The sequence below is a fragment of the Marmota flaviventris genome, chromosome 1, assembly GCF_047511675.1.
Source record: "Marmota flaviventris isolate mMarFla1 chromosome 1, mMarFla1.hap1, whole genome shotgun sequence".
Lineage (NCBI taxonomy): Eukaryota > Metazoa > Chordata > Mammalia > Rodentia > Sciuridae > Marmota > Marmota flaviventris.
In genome coordinates this window covers 19,851,294-19,868,672 of record NC_092498.1, presented here as the reverse complement: position 1 = coordinate 19,868,672, position 17,379 = coordinate 19,851,294, and positions in this window count along the sequence as shown.

The following is a 17,379-nucleotide window of genomic DNA, read 5'->3' as shown; positions in this document are numbered from 1 at the left end:
ACACCTATAATCCCTGCAACTCAGGAGGCTGAGGCAAGAGGATCTCACAATCAAGGCCAGCCTCATTAATTTAGCAAGATGCTTTCTCAAAATAAAAAATAAAAAAGTCTGAGGCACGGAGGAAGGGGTTAGTGCTGGGGAGTGAAATTAGCCAAGTTATAGCTATATTGTGCACATGTATGAATATGTAACAACAATGCCCAAGATTATGTACAATTATAATGCACTAACAAAAGATGGGCGGGGGGAAGAATACACAGAAAACAAAAAGAGTGGGGGGCGGGCCTGGGAATGTAGCTCAGTGGTAAAGCACACAGATACAGTGGCACATGCCTGTAATGCCAGCAACCAGGGAGGATTGCATGTTCAAGGCCAGCTTCAGCAATTTAGCAAAGCTCTAAGCAACTTAGTGAGACTCTGTCTCAAAATAAAAAATAAAAAGGGGTGGGGATGTGGCTCAGTGGTTAAATGCCTCTGGGTTGAATCCCCAGTTCCAAAGAGAGAAAAAAAAAGAGGTGATTTTTTTTTCCCTACTCTTAGACTTTGCAAGGGTCTTGTACCTGACCTTGACCAACAGAATGTGGCAGAAGTCCCGTTGCGCATATTCCAACAGTAGGTCTGCTAGAATGCTAATGCCTTGTGAACAAGTCCAGTTAGCCTCTTGGGTGGTGAGACACCTGGGAGAAAGCCTGAATGTGACGAAGATAAAAAATGGTCATACCCCTTTCTCTGGTATAAGGAGGCTGACTCATAGGTAGGGGTAGGGATGGGGAGCATCAGAGGAATAGATGAATTCTAGATAGGGAAGAGGGGTGGGAGGGGAAGGGAGTGGGCAGGGGATTAGCAAGGATGGTGGAATGTGATGGACATACTTTATATATAGAGATATGAAAAATTGTGGTATATATATATATATATATATATATATATATATAATAAGAATTGTAATGCATTCTGATGTCATTTTTAACTAAATTAAAAAAATAAAATTATTATTTAAGATTGTAAAAAAAATGGTCATACCCCTAATTTACTCTTTTTCTTCTTTTGTGTGGATATCATCCATCCCTATGGATACCATGAGGAGTAGAGAGTAGCTTGCCAACAGGTTCCTGTCCAAACTACCAACCCACAAAATCAGAAGCAAATAAATGATGGTTGTTCTAAGGAGCTGACTCATTACACTAACCATTTAGTCTCAATAACCTAATAAACTTCCTTCTTGCAAGTCATAGTTTCAGTGTTTCTGGAATAAATCTGATCAAGGTTAATACATCTTTCTTTATTCTGAATATATTCACAAAAATATTTCTTATTTCAATAATACTTGCACTCCAATATGCTCAGAGACAATAAGATGCCCCTTGGGTAGATTCGTGAGATTTTTTTAATAATCCCACCTAGCAGCCACATGATTATGAGACAGGCACGTAATCAAGTAAATAACCTAAGAACACTTAAAAATAACACTTAAAAAATTGTGTTAAGATTTTGCTTACAAAAGTACAAAGTATCATGCTAATTGACCTTCATGAGCTGTGTCATCCACAGCCTGGAGATTAATTCCACTTCAAGATTCAACCAAAGCCAATTAACCAACAAGTGATAACATATTAAAGCAGAAAAATTCAGTACTGATAGACCCAACCTGATCTTTTCTTAAAATTGGGAGCCATCTCGCCACAAAGCCATGAAAAGATAATTTCAGCTTTACTATAAATTACTGCAAATTCTGAACCTGCTTGGAATGCCTGCCCGTGCCTTGAACTCACCCATGCCTGGCTCTCTGACCAGATAGCAGCCCTCTCTGAAACTTTATTGACACCTCACAAATCTTGGCCTTCCCTGGCCAGATAACGACCCTCTCTGAGGCTCTAATGACCTTCATAAATTCTGATGTCAGGCCAGCAAAAATGTAAACTACCATTAATGTTATGCTTGTCAGAGTTTTGTTATCTGTGACCCCCCTTTGTGTAACTTTCTGGGCTATAAAGCTGGGCTGCAGGAAAGATGGGGCTGCTGTCTTGTTCCCGCGGTTTTGGGTGGGAGAGGCAGCCCAGCAGATCAAAACAATAAGCTTGCTTTAATTTGATTTTAATTGGAGTCAGTGGTCTTTTCTTGCATCCTGGTCTAACAAGTAGCAACAGGCTTAAATGGATGCCATGCCATGCCAGGGGTCAATGTCCTGTCCCTTGGATTGCTGGTTACCCAACCATCTCAGCTAACTGTAATCAGGTCAGGATTTGACCATGGCTGAACTGAATCTGGACTTGTAAGCTTTGAAACCCAGTCACTGCTATCCGATTCTCCTCTGTATTTCACAGAGGAAACAATCACAGGAGGAAGGCCCTATTCTTCCTTTCTTTCCTTTTCTAACTGAGTTCCTGTTCATACAAAAGAAGTCCAGCTTTCAACTTTCAGCTATGTTGAATTTGCTGACTTATGATGAATAGAAAACTATGAGTCGTTCATAGTAGGTCAGGCTTAGAAGCAACCACAATGGCCTACAATTGGCAAACAGAGAAGCAAACTGTAGTATAACCAGATAATGGAATAATGATTCAGTGTAAAAGTAACTGATCAATCAAGTCACAAAAAGACAATGGAGGAACCTGTTTTTTTGGGGGGGAGATACTGAGGATTGAACCCATGGGGCTTTACCACTGAGCCACATTCCGAGTTCCCCGCTTTTAAATTTTTTTTCTTTTGAGACAGGGTCTTGCTGAATTGCTTAGGGCCCCACTAAAGTGCTGAGGCTGGCCTTGAACTTTTGCTTCTCCAGCCTCACTTTCCTGAGTCATGGATCACAGGTGCCACTATACCTGACTTCAATTGTAATTAAAGGAAGAAAAGAATCAGCAAGTAGGAGAAAAAAAAAAAGAAGGTTGTGAGTATGAGGACATATTTTTGGAAAATAGTTTTGGATTAAAAAATAATTTTATATGGTTAAGTAGTTTTTGTTGTTGTTGTTTTGTTTGTTTGTTTGTTTGTTTTGGGACCTAAAGTCCAAGATGGGAAAAAGAGAAATGCAGGGACTACGGTTGTGGCTCAGCGGTAGAGCGCTTGCCTACGATGGGCGAGGCACCACGTGAAATAAATAAATTAATTAAAGATATTGTACCCAACTACAACAAAAAAAATAAATACTTTAAAAAAAGAAAGAAATGCAAACAAGTTGTAGAGATTTAACTGAAGACTGTGCTGCTGCACACCTGTAATCCAAGAGAAGTGGGGGTCCTGGGGGGTGCTGGGGGTCCTGGGGGCGGCTTGTCACAAGTTCATGGCCAACCTCAGCAACTTTATGAGATCCTGTCTCAAAATAAAAACAAAAAAGGACAGAACAGGGGAGAAGGGGGTGAGGGGGGGCGGGGGGGTGAGGGGGGATGGAGGGGTGGGGTGGGGCTCAGTGGTAAAGCCCCATGGGTTCAATCCTCAGTACCCTCCCCCAGCACAGAAGAGTTCCTCCATGTCTTTTCATAACTTGATTGATCATTTATTTTTACGCTGAATCATTATTCCACTGTCTGTACCACGGTTTGCCAATTGTAGGTCATTGTGGTTGCTTCTAAGCTTGGGTGACTATGAACAACTCATAATTTCCTTTTCATCGTGAGTCAGCACATGCAACATAGCTTGTCAAAGTTCATGGCCAACCTCAGCAACTTTGTGAGATCCTGTCTCAAATTAAAAACGAAAAAGGACAGAACAGGGGAGGAGGGCAGTGTAGTTCAATGGTAAAGGGCTTCTAGGTTTAATCCCCAGTATTAAAAAGAAAAAGTGCTTAAGCAAATTGCAGAAACTTTGTAGAAAATAAATCTTAGGAAATTCATATATGTGATTAAGTTGGTTATAAATAATACAGACAGTTAAGGTTATTTGGGGCTTTTCTAAGGTCAAATTTTAATATATGAATATAAAATAAGAATCTAATCCTCTATGACTAAAGCAACAAGGTTTTCTTAGAACATTGATCTGTTTGGGGTTTTTTTTTTTTTTTTTTCAGAACTGGAGATTGAACTCAGGGAACTCTACCATGAAGTACATTCCCGAACATTCCTAGTCCTTTTTATTTTTAAATTTGAGACAGGCTCTCACTAAGTTGTTGAGGCTGGCTTTGAACTTGTAATCCTCCTGCCTCAGTCTTCCAAGTCACTGGATTAGAGGCATATGCCACTGTGCCCAGCTACAAGATAATTTCTTGTCTTTATTAGGTTTTCTTTACTTAGGGAAACTAAGTCTTAAAAAAATCAGTTTGTTCAATACCTCTTTTTTAGAGTCTTTTAAGTGATTGATTTATAACTCTAATTAAACAAATATTATTTTAGGTTATTATGATATATATAACTGTATATCTGTGACATACACATATATGAATATGAGGGATAAATATGTTTATCTGAGCTTTGTTAGGCAAGACTGTTGCAGTGGTGCACTCCTGTTATACAAGCAACTCTGAAGGATCCAAGTTCCAGGGTAGACTGGGCAATTTAATGAGGCCCTGCTTCAAAATAAAAATTAATAAGTACTGGGAATGTAGCTCAGTGGTAGAGCTCCCTGGGTTCAGTCCCCAGTACTGAAAAAAAAAAATTGTTATGCAAAAGTGGTTTTAATACAGGCAACGTGGTTCAGTAAGTGCTGTCCTCATCATCGTCCTTGTCTTCTTCTTCTTCTTTTGGTTGTGTTGCTGTAGGGACAAACGAGGCAAAGCACCAAAGACAGCAGGAAACAGTTTTATTTGACTGCAGCCAGGTTCAGAGGACACAGCTTTTGCTATAATCAATCCCCTGAACCCCGAGTTCAGGCAGTTTCAGAATTTTATACCCAGCATGTAAGGGGAGGGGCTCAGAAGTTCACAATCTGCAGAAGTTCACATAAAAGCAGTTTTTCTTTCACTGTTTTGGACAAGTTAACCCTTCAAGGACAACACCTGAGAAGGGGAGAGCTTCTTCTCCCCTCTCTTTCCTCCCCCTTCAGCTGTTACCAGGGAGCCCAACTGTTAACTTCTCTTAGAAATGTAGACATCTCTGTGAAGCCCAGCCCAAGGCCAGAGGCCTTGTTTACACGTTTTTATAAACTATTATACTGGATACATGTTTGTTTAAAACTAGTAAGAGGGTGTCCAGTACCCTCTTTATTCCGGGCCACTGGCCAAGTAAAACAGGGCAACGCGAAAATTGGAAGTTTATCTATGTTGAACTCTTTGGTAGAAAGTCTTTTGCTGACAGCTCTAAAATTAGCCATGGTGAAGATCTCTGGAGAAGCCCAGGTAAGACTTTTCTGTGGAGAAAGGGGGTGCCGCTACAATGTTTTGTTTTGTTGGTGGTTCTGGGGATTGAACCCAGGGTCATGTGCATGCTAGCTGCTAGGCAAGCACTGTACCATGAACTATGTCTCCATCTGTAAATCTCACCAGCCCTTATTTATTTATTTATTTGTTTGTTTGTTTGTTTATTTATTTATAGGCAGGATCTTGCAAATTGCTTAGAGCCTCACTAATTTGCTGAGGCTGGCTTTGAACTCATGATCCTCCTGTCTCAGCCTCCTGAGCCTCTGGGATTACAGGCATGGGCCACTGCACCTGGCTGCTGCTTCTTCTTTTGGAATGCTGTCTTCTATACAAAACACACTGTATCTGGACATTAAATACATAAAATGGTCAGTGAAACTTTGGGTATTTCTGCTGCTTGTATTTGGTCTGCATCTATTTGCTTTGACTAAGTAAGCATTTGTTATTGTATATGAGAGATCCATTTATACATCAGATAATAAATTTATTTGTATTCCTTAGCATTGTTTCCTAAATTTATTAGAAGTCTAAACTCTGCTTTGATTTTTTTTTTAATCAGTGCTGCTATGTAGACCTGTAATTATAGTTATCCTATGGAGCCATGGATTCTGAATTTTGTTCAAAAGGTAAAACTAAATATATGTATTACAGGTGCAGGCCTTTAATCCTATCTACTTGGGAGGTTGAGGCAGAAGGATCAAAAGTTCAAGGTCAGCCTGAGCAAATTAGTGAGACCCTGTTTCAAAATAAAATTTTTTTAAAAGGCTGAGGGTATAGCTCAGTGACCAAGCATCCTTAGGTTCAATTCCCAGTACCACCAATAATGATACTAATACTAATACACCAAAATGCAAAGATTAGGAGAACACTTTACTAAGCTGGTATCCTCTGAACTAAAATTTTAGCAGTGATAGCCTTTTTCAGGCTTAGATAAAAATAGTCAATTTAGGTGGGAATTTATTTTGTCACTTAATATTTTGTAACAGGATAAAAGTAACCTGTTATCGATAAGTTATGTATAGAGAATTTATGATATTCTTTATTCTAAGATGGGAATTTAATTAATTAGTTAATTAATTTTGCAGTCCTGGGGATAGAACCCTCTCTACCACTGAGTTATATCACCAGCCATTTTCATTTTTTATTTTGAGACAGATTCTTGCTAAACTGCCCAGGCTGACCTTAAATTTGCCATCCTCTAGTTTTGACCTCATGAGTAGCTGGGATTACAAGCATGCATCATCAAGCCTGGCTAAAAATTATTTTTCTTGAGTTAGAACTATTAAACAAACAGAATATACATTTGGCCTTGCTAATTTTATTTTATATTTTCCATGTAAAATTTTATAACTATTGCTTGTTAGTGTTTTGCAGAAGGACAACTTAACATTAACAGAATACCCTGAGTTAATTTGAGATAACAAACCACCACCTACAGCAAACATAGGATATGACACTGATTCCTACTATTTACTAATATTGTCACCAATTAAATGAAAACCATAATTGTAAAAATTACAGAAGTTAAAAATTAAACCTACCTCCCACTTGGAGACCAAAGTCAAGGGAATTAAAAGGGCTAAGAATGAATAGCCAATATTTTGACCCTTGTCTTTCAAGTTCAGCCAGAATACAGGGAACAATGGGACCCACCTAAGTGCCCTACAACTTTGGTGAATCACCTGACCTCCTGATCATGAGGACCTTAAAGAAAGGAAGCCAATCAGTGTGCATCATTAATTCTCTCAAGAGGAGGGTCATTGGAGAGGGAAGCATCCCTAAAGATACCAAGGGAAGTCACTTGGTCAAGAAGACCCTGACCTGTTCCCTGCATATGGAATAACTGGTAGAGGAAAAAGAATGGAGGTGTGAGGCAGTTCCTCACAGGTTCCTAATTTAACTTCTGAGGAGTCTTGGATGATCTTTGCAGTATGAAGGAAAGAGGTTAACTTTTTGGCCACCATACGGGTCACCTACTTGATCTTGGACACCCAGTAGGGAAGTATGACCAAAGACAAATGTGTTAATATGAGGGTCATACATGAATATTTGTGTGTGTGTGTGTGTGTGTGTGTGTGTGTGTGTGTGTGTGTCACTGGGGACTGAACCCGGGGTGCTCTACCACTGAGCTACATCTCCATCTCCTTTAATTTTTTGTTTTGAGACAGGGTTCACACTGTTATTAATCCTGGCCTTGAACTTTCGATCCTCCTGCCTCAGCCTCTAGAGTCCCTGGGATTACAGGCCTGCACCACCCTGCCAGGCTATGCATAGGTAATTGTCATGGGCCAGCCAAGGGCTGTGTGTGTGAGCTGTGAGCACTTTGAGCACACAAGCAGACTGGACTCACGTTGCTGCTCTGTCTGGGCTGTGCACGTATGTGTCCTTTTTGCTCACTCTGTCTTTTAATCCCACACAGGACCTGAGATGGGTGTGACTTGCCAAGATGTCAATCAATCTGCTGACCACAAGACATCACAAAGTTAGACTCAACCCCCTGAAGCCTGACCCTTCATCTTATTTGGGAAGAAAAGTCCATCAAACCTCCCTTTTTGTGTCCCCCCTATATAAGAGTAAAGAATTCATTTGGGTCAATCTCTTTCCAACGGATCCCTAAGGATAAGAGCCATCACCGGACCATAAGAAAAAGGTACTTTCTGTCTCTGTGTGTGATTATTTGTGCCAACCCAAATTCACCTGGAATAACCCTGAATGATCTAGTTGCGTGTCATGGCAGATAATTAAAAGAAAAAGATAGTGGCTCCCCTTTTTTAAAATTTTTAATTTGTTATATATGACAGCAGAATGCATGACAATTCATATTACACATATAGAGCACAGTTTTTCATATCTCTGGATGTACATAGAGTCGAGTCATATCCTTCATGTCTTCATACATGTACTTAGGGTAATGATGTCTATCTCATTCCACTGTCTTTCCTACCCCCATGCCCCCTCCCTTCTCCTCCCTCCCCTTTGCCCTATCTAGAGTTCCTCTATACCTCCCATGCCCCCAACCACATTATGAATCAGCATCCTTAAATCAGAGAAAACATCCAGCATCTGTTTTTTTGGGATGGGCTAACTTCACTTAGTATTATATTCTCCAACTCCATCCATTTACCTGCCAATGCCATGACTTTATTTTTCTTTCATGCTGAATAATATTCCATTGTGTATGTATACCACATTTTCTTTAGCTGTTCATCTACTGAAGGGCATCTATGTTGGTTCCCCCGTTTAGCTATTGATAGTGGCCCTTTTATATTTGTGTTCATATTTTTATTTACATTTTTCATAGTACTGGGGATTGAACACAGGGATGCTCTACCATTGAGCTACTTTCCCAATCCTTTTTATTTTTATTTTTGAGACAGGGTCTCACTGAGTTGCCCAAGCTGATCTTAAACTTGCAATTTTCCTGCCTTAGCTTCTCAAATCACTAGGATTATAATCCTAGTGGCATAATGACCAACCAAAGGCTCTCTATTTAGATAGAAACAAGAAAATGACTTATTTTCTCATGGCAAAAATTTTTGTGTGTGTGTGTGGTCTATACACATGAAGCTATTTAAAAGAATACAGGACCCCTGCTACATGATTTGTTTAGTTGGACATCTTATGAATTTGATTCCCTTTTATATTATTTTGTAATTTATAATGGTATTTCTGTGTTTAGACTTAAGCATCTGACAATTTTTGCTAATATGCTTCAGCCATTTTTAAAAAAATGAGTATACCTCCAGGCCAAGAAACCTGCAACGCCAGATAGGCTGACATTCTAATTCTCTCAAGATCCAGCAAAAGCTGAGCATGGGGCGCATGCCTATAATTCCAGAGATTTGGGATGCTGATGTGGGAGGATCACAAGTTTGAGGGCAGTTTCAGCAACTTAGCAAGGCCCTAAGCACCCTGGGTTTAATACCTGGAAACAAAAGATGGGGGAATTAAAATAAGAACTTAGACACTTCACTTTCACCTGCAAATGTCCTATGAGGTGGCCAAAAGAAGAATAAAAGATTTGCAGCATCTCTTCAGGGTGCTGTGGCACATGCCTGTAATCCCAGTAACTCTGGAGGATGAGGCAACAGGATCAAAAGTTCAAAGCCAGACTTGGCAACTTATTGAAACCCTGTCTCAAAATATTTTTCAAAAAAGGTCTAGGATGTAGCTCAGTAGTAGAACACCCCTTGGTTTAATCCCCAGTATCCAAGACTCTGCCTCCATTTTGCATTTATTTCCTTTGCTTGGAGTCACCTTGGATTCCACGAACAAGGTTTGATATCTTGTAAGGAGCCAAGCTATGCCCCTGACCCCAGACAACAGCAACTTTCTTATCTTTCTTATCTTACAAGTTCTCTCCTGACCAATCCTGAGATAATGATGGACCACAGCTGATCAAGCTCATCCTTCTATGCAGACCTCAACACTTGCCCTCATTCCTCTTTCTGTAAAACCTCAAAGTCATTGTCAGTCCCTGGAAGACAAGGCTAAGGATAGGGTCTTCTTCTTGTAGCTATGCTGATTAAAGTTCCTTCTATGCTTTTCAAAAACAAAACAAAACCCATAGAGTACACAACATAGAAAAGTGAGTCCTAGTGTATGCATGGACTTCATTTCATAATGTTGTATTAATATATCCTGTAAACTTAAAACTGTCACCCAGTCAGGAGTGGTAGCACAGACCTGTAATCTCAGTGACTCGGGAGGCTGAGGTAGGAGGATTGTGAGTTTGAGGCCAGTCTCAGCAATTTAGTGGGAACTTGTCTCAAAATAAAAAGGGCTGAGAATATAGCTAAGTGGTAAAGCACCCCGGGAGATCAATTCCCGGTACCAAAAACAACAACAACCACAAAGCTTCCTCCCAAAATGAAGTCTATTAAATAAACAAGAAAGAACGAGGCTAGCCAGATATGGTGTCCCATTCCTGTACTCCCATTACCTGGGAGGGCCAACTGGATAGATTAATGGAGCCCGAGAATTCAAGACAAGCCTGGGCAACATAGTGAGACTCTGTCTCTAAACAAAACAAAGACCCAAGCAAGGCATGGTGGCACGCACCTGTACTCCCAGTAACTCTGAAGGCTGAAGCAGGAGGATCATGAGTTCAAAGCCAGCCTAAGCAATTTAGTGAGGACCTAAGCAACTCAGTGAAATCCTGTCTCAAAATAAAATACAAAAAAGGGCTAGGGATAGGCTTCAGTGATTAAGTGCCCCTAGATTCAATCCCTGGTACCAAATAAATGAATAGATAAAAGGTAAAAAGGGCTGGGTATGTGTTCAGTGGTAAAGTGTGCCTGGGTTTAATCCTCAATAGCAAAAATAAATAAAAAACCAAATTAATTAATTCAGAAGAAAAACATGCACATAGTAATAGTAATGAATGCATAATAATGAATACAAGGTTTTTTCCACATTTTTATTGGTGAGTTATTTTTGTACATATTGATAGGATTTGCTGTTACATATTTGTACATGCACATAAAACATGAATCCAGTTTTTATACCAATAGACATAAAATATATATAATAAATATACATAATTTCTTTAATGGAAAAAGGAGCCTGTTTACTGTAACAAAATCTGAAATAACCAACTTACAAAGAAGAAAGCCTTATTCTGGCTCATAATTTTGGAGGCTTCAGTTCACGGTTGGTTCCATTGCTTTTGGGCCTATGATCAGGAAGCACATCATGGTGGGCACATGAGGTGGATGAAGTTTATCATCTCATGGCAGCCAGAAAGCAAAGCAAAGAGAAAGAGAAGAGGCCAGGGTCCCCACATCCCCTTCAGGGGTATGCCCTCATAGGACCAAAAGCTTCCCACGAGGCCCTACCTCTTAAAGGTTTCCATCACATTTCAGTTGTGCTACACTGAGGACCACGCCTTGAACACCTGGGCCTCTGGGGGACATTCCCTATTCAAATGATAGCAGAGCCCATAAAGGAAGAAGGTCTAGAGCCTACAAATGTCATACCCAGCTGGGAAACACACTGCCCTGCAAACTTGAGTACAGACCTGCACCCTGCCTAAGGGTCAGTTGGGAAGGACCTAATTGCTTACACAAAACTGGCACGTTAAGAAGGAGGAGGTCTAAGGCAAGTCATTTCAGAGGAAGTTTGGATGACAAAACTGCCAAGAAGAATTTTTTTAAAAGTAGAAATTGGATGAGCAGGAGCAAGGCTGAAGGGAAGCCAGGATATTTTCTAATTTGAACGGGAAGCTGGGATCAGAGGAACTGAGGAGTTGGGTCTCCCTATACAGGGAACAACTAGACCCGGCACAGATGGATTCCTGTAGGCCAAGGCCAAGGCCAAGGGACAAGTGTCCTGAGGCACGGGGATGCCAAAGGGAGAGACTCTGCTTTGGCTGGGTACAAACTGAGCAGTCGTGGGAAGCACTTACGGTGTTCCTGTTTGGCCACGACTCAGGAAGGGCTGGGCAAGGAGCCCGGTGGTAGGAAAAGAAATAGGAAATAGATTTGGCAGAAAGCTTCGGTATGTTCCATTTCTCCTTCTCCTCCTCCTTCTCCTCCTCCTCCTCCTCCTCCTCATTATTATTATTATTATTATTATTATTATTGGTACTCCCTGGGATTGAACCTAGAAACATGTCACTGAGTTATATCCCCAACCCTTTTTCAAGGGTTGAAGCTTATCGTCTCATGGCAGATGAGACAGCATCTTCCTAAATTGCCCAGGCTGGCTTCAAACTTTCCATCCTCCTGCCTCAGCCTCCTGAGTCACTGGATTATAGGCATGTGTCATTGCACCTCGTTTTCTTCTGTCACTTCCAAGAGACTGTTAGCTGGACTTACATCCATCCCATGCCTCTCCATTTATATGAGTAAGTGAAACATATTCTGTCAGAGAGAAACAATGCAACAAAAGTGCTTTTATGAGTTACACAATTTTATTTAAAAAATTTGAAACTATCTCAGCTGGGCATGACACAGCTATTCAGGAGGCTGAGGCAGGAGGATCACAAGTTCAAGGCCAGCCTCTTCAATTTAGCAAGACCTTACCTCAAAAGAAAAAAAAAATTTAAAGGGTGGCAGGGGTAGGGGAGAGGCTAGAAGTGTATGTAGTTCAGTGGTTGAGTGCTTGCCTAGCACTCCAAGGCTCTGAATTCAATATACAGGACTGAAAAGTGAAAAAATAAAAAAAAAAATCTGTACACGAGACTCATAAAGCATGGGTGTGGCATAGAACAAGAAGATATCTCTTTCTTGGGGGACTTTAGAAAGTCCTTGGAAGAGTACTTATCTTAGACAGACAGGCGTGGGCCTCCCTTCTCATTACTTCCCAGCTCCAGTTTTGATGGGTCTTACAAGAATGACGGCATCCTTGGAGTTATCAAGGGCCCTACAACCAGAAACTCAAATCACCCCTCTCCTCCTCTAAGTAAGCCACCTCCCCCTGCCTCACACTGGGATTGAACTCAGGGGTGCTCTACCACTGAGACACATCCCCAGCCCTTTTTTATTTATTTATTTATTTATTTATTTATTTATTTAAATTTTGAGACAGGGTCTAGCTAAATTGCCCAGTCTGGACTTGAACTTGCAATCCTGGGATTTTAGATGTACACCACCATGCCCTGCTAAGACTTTTTTGTTTCTTTTAATCTGGGTAAGTTATATGCTTAGATCCTTCTTCTCTTGAGAGAAATTCAAAGCTAGGAGATTCCTCAGTTCATCAAGGAAATAAAACTTCATTTTCAACTAAATGAAATTAAAATTAATTATTGATGGCATGAAGAGAAGCGGGCTGGGTGCAATGGCTTCTGGTAGATTACATCGACTTTGGAAAATTTTCTGTTACATTTTCTGCTGACACTTGCCTTCTCCTTTATTTCATTTTGACTTCTATTTAATTCAGGATTCAAATCCACTACATTTATTATTTCTTCTCTCTAGGTGTCAGTGGGGCTTGGGGGACACATAGAATGTTGCAGGATGGAAGTGGGGCTGGGCTGTGTCTGCCATCTGTGGGTTGGCTCCCCCTGAAATGTGATTTGTATATCTGGCCCTTAGATGTGGTCATCCCTGTCTACAGGCATCCAAGATGTCCATATCACCATCAAATCCCAAGCCATAGAGCCCTAACCTGAAACTCATCTCTTCTCAATGTGATGAGCAGTTTGTGTACTTTACAGACTTTACAATCCCAACTATGAGGTCTCTGTGGCCTGGCTGGCTCTCTTCCTTCCATCCAGCTCCCACAGTAGACATGCACCATGGAGCTTATTTCCTACCATGTGCAGAGGCTCATGGGGCATCCCGAGGCTGCCCTGGGACCTGCACACCTGGATGCCTCCTGTTGTCATTGTGATTGTCCTAGGGCTTCCCTCCAGGACTCCAAGCCTTTTCCTACATTCACCCTGGGAAGTGGGGGTGCAGCTCTCCTGTGATCTGGGACTTCCCAACTCAACTGGATATCCCCAGAAGTACTCCCATGTTCTTAATCATGTCTACCATGAGATTATCGATGGTTCTTATTTTCTTACATAATCTTTTATTTTCCTTTTTACAAAGAGCATATATTGCTTTTGTAAGGATAAAAAGTGAAAGTTGAAGCTGAGCATAGTGGTGCAGGCCTGTAGTCCTAGCGGCTCAAGAGGCCGAGGCAGGAGAATCGCTAATTCAAAGCCAGCATTGGCAAGTTAACTAGGCCCAAAGCAACTTAGCAAGACCCTGCCTCCAAAAACAAACAAACAAACAAACAAAAAAAGCGCTGGGGGGGCTGGGGATGTGGCTCAAGCGGTAGCGCGCTTGCCTGGCATGCGTGCGGCCCGGGTTCGATCCTCAGCACCACATACAAACAAAGATGTTGTGTCCGCCGAAAACTAAAAAATAAATATTAAAAATAAATTCTCTCTCTCTCTGTCTCTCTCACTCTTTCTTTAAAAAATAAAAAGCGCTGGGGATGTGGCTCGGTGGTTAAGCATCCCTGAGTTCAATCCCTGGTACCAAAGTGAAAGTTGAAGCAGGGGCAATGGCACATACCTGTAATCCTGGAGACTGAGGCAGGAGAATCACACATTCAAGTTCCAGCAAATTATCAAGATTCTAAGCAACTAAGTGATGTTATGGGCTAGGCCACATGGACAATGACCAAACAGACTCCATTTTACCCTGAGACCCCATGTCATGTAAGAAATGCTTCTCCCATGAGAAAACTCCACCTCTGCCATCCTGATCCTGCTTAGCACACCCTGCTTAGAAATGCAAATGTTTCTGTTCTTACACAATGCAAAATTGTTCTCTTTTTGGTTCCCGTTTTTCTTGGACAGTGTACCCTTGTCAAAGAATGATTATCTAGATGTTAATCATTCTTTAACTTGTACCCAACTAAGGTCGTTTTGACTCACTTCACCTTCTACTTCTGATTTTAGGTCTCATGATGTTTGTTTATGGCTTTGAATCATAGCAACAGCCCCTTATGATTAATGTGATTTGGGACTATAAAGGTGCGCTCTCAGACTTGCAGGGAGTTGAAGGGTATAGACTTGCAGTCTGCTCCTTGGCCCTCCAGCTGGTGAATAAAGATGGTTCTGTCTCCTGCTGTAAGATTGACTTGGTGATTTATCCCAATCTCGCCATAACATTTTGGAGGCCCCAGCAAGATGATCACTGCAGTCAAGGCTGTGGCTCTCTGGCACACAAGTGTCCCAGATCCTCTGACGCAGAGAGGCGCCCTCCCCTCTCTAGTTGTGGGAGATCTCTGCTTTGTGAGGGTCTGGACCTCCTGTGGTGACCAACTGGAGCCCACCTATAGAAGCTCTGATATAACTCACATCTGTAATCCAGTGGCTTTAAAGGAGGACAGATCTGCATATGTTGGGAGGTACCTCGTTTATTCTTTCCATTTGAGTCGATTGTAAGATTGTAAAGCCGTGGAGGTTCCTAGCGCCTAATTGTAAATCTTTAGAAGTGTATCAGGGGCTCTCCTCTGGGGGTGTGTCTAGTGCTTGATTGTAAAGCCCAAAGGTGTACAAGTGATCCAAATACCTTTGGTTCACGTGTCAAACAATTAATAAAATGTTAATGCCTATAAAATGTCTAATATCCATTGTTTCTAGGATTTTTCTTCATCAAGAAAGAGATGGCTGATGCTATTCAATACACTTGTCTGATGTCTTGGTTTTAAAAATAAGTAAATCAGATTTGACATATGTGGGATTGCTCATGGATGTGTTTGTTAGAGATATCTAATTGGTTTACAGAATGAAAGCACTAACTGTTAAATATAACATCAAGTACTCTTAACTCCTTCAATTCTATAAATTAACATACTTAAACATTACTGGTGTTTTCATAAATTGGTAAAAATTGCTCTGTGTCATTACTAAAAACATGGTTATTAAGAGTTAAATGTCCCAAAAGGTATAATTCTATAATTGTGTTTCAAATAGAGTACTGTAAATAGCATAAAGAATTTCTCCTGCAGGTTTCAAATAGAGTAATTTGTCTAAATTCAGAAATTTACAAGGGTTGCTTCAGAGTGTAAATTTTTAAAAGGGGGTCAAATGATAGGAAAAAAGTTTAAAGATTCTAAATATAAAATTTTCTGGGTAAGAAAGTCTTCATGTGGCAAAGTTATAATGCATCTAAGTAAACAACAGAGGGTCTAATTAAGTGACAAAACGATCTATATAAATAAAGAGTAAGTTTTAAAAGATTTGTGTGTAACTAAGTGTTGCAATGGGCAAAAAGTGTGATTTATGCAGTCAAGGGGGAGAAATAAAGAATGTTCACACGGTTCTGCCCTTTTCAATGCTTTATTCACTCAAATCACTGATTACAATTCCACTCTAAGGATTCAAGAAAATGACAATCCTTAATGCTAGGCACTGCGATAGATATAATCAATTCACAGCAAACAATTCTAGATTAATTTTAAGCACTGCAAACATGCTTAATCATGACAGGCTCGTGACAGACATTCCCTCTGCATGCTAAGCTCAAGTGCCAGGTCTAAAGTCTCAAGCCTTAGGGTCCAGCAGATGCACACACACTCAGACTGTGGTGATCAGATCAGGAACCAAGATAGGCTTCTCCTGGGGTGGAGCTGACAGCTGGCTGAGGAGGTGGTCATAGAGAGAAGTCCTTTTCAAGAGAGTTTGAGAGCGGTGCGAATAACACAGAGATCAGGCAGATGAGAAGAGTTGGGATGTCACTCCAGGTCCTCATCAGGCTCTCAGACTTGTGTGCATCAGTGTTGGCTGGCTGAATGTCTATTCATTTGCTCCATCATTTACACTAAATTTGGGGGCTTCTGACTACCCTTTCAATCCCTATCAGCTGCTACCGGATTTCTCAGTGACGTCATTCGTTCTGAGGTTAAATCATCTGGTCTCCTGGTCCACAACCTGATTTTCTTGCTTCTCGTTCTTTATCAGGGCAAGAGCAATGCCAGAGACTTCACTCAGAGTTTGTCAGGGTGGGGAAAAGTGACTTGTTTGTGCCTGAGGGTCATACTGGAGGACTCTGTAGGTGTGCCTCGAGAGGCTGCAGGTTTCAAAGTGGAGTTTTTAAAATGGAATTGCTTAGGCTAAGGCCTAAGGCCATCCTTACACTAAGTTGGTTAAAAATAAGTAATATGATCAGTTAAAACTATTCAGTTTGTTCCCTAAAGTCAAATATTAATGTACTAATTATGTACATCCAATATTAACGTATTAATATAAATCATTTTAATCTGTAATTTAAAATGACAAGGATTTCTTAAAACATTAATCTACTCTTAACATTGTGTCTATTAAGTTTTATTTTCTAGAACAACTAGTCTTAAGAAATTAGGTTTGTTCAACTGGTTAAACAGCAACTGATATTTTAGAGTATTGTACTATATTACAAAGTCTAAATTTTTCTTTAAGATCTAGACTTGGTTAATATAAAACATAAATATAATTATGACACTATTACTCTTCTTTGCATATTAAATATGCTCATATCTTCCAGGTATACAAGTCTTTAAAGAAAAAGGTTTAAAGAAGCATTTTATCAAGCTGGTGTTCTCCAAACTAAAGTTGTCTGTAATGGTAGTTTAGACTTGTAAGGATAACAAATTTTATTGGGGATTTAGTT